The sequence below is a fragment of the Schistocerca cancellata genome, unplaced genomic scaffold (genome assembly GCF_023864275.1).
Source record: "Schistocerca cancellata isolate TAMUIC-IGC-003103 unplaced genomic scaffold, iqSchCanc2.1 HiC_scaffold_351, whole genome shotgun sequence".
In the NCBI taxonomy this organism is placed as follows: domain Eukaryota; kingdom Metazoa; phylum Arthropoda; class Insecta; order Orthoptera; family Acrididae; genus Schistocerca; species Schistocerca cancellata.
This window is the reverse complement of record NW_026046369.1, coordinates 132,501-135,000: the sequence shown is the minus strand read 5'-3', so window position 1 is coordinate 135,000 and position 2,500 is coordinate 132,501. Positions and strand designations below refer to the sequence as shown.

The window sequence follows — 2,500 nt, the reverse complement described above, 5'->3', positions numbered from 1 at the left end:
CCGCAATGTAACTCAATTTGCACCGCAATGTAACTCAATTTGCACCGCAATGTAACTCAATTTGCACCGCAATGTAACTCAATTTGCACCGCAATGTAACGCAATTTGCACCGCAATGTAACGCAATTTGCACCGCAATGTAACGCAATTTGCACCGCAATGTAACTCAATTTGCACCGCAATGTAACTCAATTTGCACCGCAATGTAACGCAATTTGCACCGCAATGTAACGCAATTTGCACCGCAATGTAACGCAATTTGCACCGCAATGTAACGCAATTTGCACCGCAATGTAACGCAATTTGCACCGCAATGTAACGCAATTTGCACCGCAATCTACCCCCAAGTTGTGCCTTAACCTAACCCACGTTGTGCCTTAACCTAACCCACGTTGTGCCTTAACCTAACCCACGTTGTGCCTTAACCTAACCCACGTTGTGCCTTAACCTAACCCACGTTGTGCCTTAACCTAACCCACGTTGTGCCTTAACCTAACCCACGTTGTGCCTTAACCTAACCCACGTTGTGCCTTAACCTAACCCACGTTGTGCCTTAACCTAACCCACGTTGTGCCTTAACCTAACCCACGTTGTGCCTTAACCTAACCCACGTTGTGCCTTAACCTAACCCACGTTGTGCCTTAACCTAACCCAAGTTGTGCCTTAACCTAACCCAAGTTGTGCCTTAACCTAACCCAAGTTGTGCCTTAACCTAACCCAAGTTGTGCCTTAACCTAACCCAAGTTGTGCCTTAACCTAACCCAAGTTGTGCCTTAACCTAACCCAAGTTGTGCCTTAACCTAACCCAAGTTGTGCCTTAACCTAACCCAAGTTGTGCCTTAACCTAACCCAAGTTGTGCCTTACCCTGCTCTGTAATTGGCATATGACACGTTACAGTAATGTATTGTCCAACCGCAACCCGCTCAGAATGTTGTGTACACAGCTACGTGTCATCTCCCCATAACAGCTGCATTGCAGTGTGGTACGCCATAGAGACGTGTGGGAGTAATGGACGCAGTGGATGGCGATCAGCATGAGCCGTCTGTTCATGTAGTGGCGCGTGTATGCAGACGTAGTAGTCTCTTCTCACACAATGTGATAGCACGGTGCCCCGCGTTCCACATCTGCGACATGCTACAGAGGCCGGTTGACAGTTGGTCGCGCAGTGGACATCGCATACGTACGGGGGCACCTTCCACGTGCCCTCTAGTCGGGCACATTTTGTTGCGTGGATGTGAGCGGATGTAGTGTGTCTTGACACCTGACAGGCAGGCATGCAATAATAGTTGACTTTGCAAACGGGGATGGACGTGTACGTTTACTGGTGACGTTACGCAAATGAACAACTGGTAACCCGTTGTGGTGCGGTTGTCCTTGCTGGAGGTACATCTGTGAGGGCAACGATCGGTACAGCTACGAAGCGGTCCCCACCATACCAACGAACGTGAATGTGAATCTGGGTGTGAAGCGATACGCGGCTGTGGGTGGGTGGGACTGTCCCCGGCCGGTGAGGGGGGGCCGCCCGGCGTGCTGGCCGCGCGGTGCGTGGGCGCACGCGCTACAGCCGGCTGGTGGGGGCGCCCAGTGGCAGGCGCGCCGGCCGACGGACGCGGCAGGCGGCGCAGCTGCGCGCCGGGGCACCCTGCGCGCGGCGCCGTGCAGCCAAAGTGGGTCCTCGCCGGCCCGGTGCGAAGCGCGGTGGACATCTGCAGTGTGCTGGTCCGATTGAGGACTGTGTGCGTTGAGGATGCGCCGCCGCCCGGCACTCGGCGCCGCGACGCCGTCTGCTGCTCGGTCGCCCCAGCGGTTCTCGCTGGTGGTTTGTATCGCAGTTGTGCAGACGTGTTGGCACGTGCGCTGTGCTGGGAGAGTTCGCTTCGGCACCCACGTGGGGCCTTTGCCCTTCTGTGGCGCTGGCGTTGGAGCTGCCGGTCACCGTAGGTGGCGCGTGTTGTCTCCCGCCGGCAATGCCACGACAGCACGCTCCCGGGCCTCTGTCGGCAGCGGCAAGCTCAGTTGGGAGCACGGGTGGTCGCACCTAAAGCGTCTACTCGCCTAACTCCGGGCGATTGCGCCTCTCTCGAACCCGACCAAGTACTTAGGACGGCGCTGCGCGCCGCCGGGACCTGAGAGGGTTTCGAGGTGTATTGTGCAGGGGAGCTCAGCCTCCTCCTGTTTGCAGAATAATTGAGCGGACGCTTGCGTGTTCGCGCGGGCCTCTGGGACACACTCCCGGGCGGCCGGCTGCTCAGCTCTAGTTGACCCAGCTCCCTGGTTGATCCTGCCAGTAGTCATATGCTTGTCTCAAAGATTAAGCCATGCATGTCTCAGTACAAGCCGCATTAAGGTGAAACCGCGAATGGCTCATTAAATCAGTTATGGTTCCTTAGATCGTACCCACGTTACTTGGATAACTGTGGTAATTCTAGAGCTAATACATGCAAACAGAGTCCCGACCAGAGATGGAAGGGACGCTTTTATTAGATCAAAACCAATCGG

General features: G+C 55.3%; 1 non-coding gene across 1 annotated transcript in view; it reads left to right on the top strand.

Annotated features, from left to right (window-relative positions):
* The first annotated feature begins 2,269 nt into the window (after positions 1 to 2,269).
* Positions 2,270 to 2,500, top strand: part of LOC126118357 (small subunit ribosomal RNA) — a 1,909-nt gene continuing 1,678 nt past the window's right edge. Inside the window, exon 1 of the ribosomal RNA XR_007525784.1 lies at positions 2,270 to 2,500. This exon is cut by the window's right edge and continues 1,678 nt beyond it. This is a non-coding gene — a ribosomal RNA (small subunit ribosomal RNA).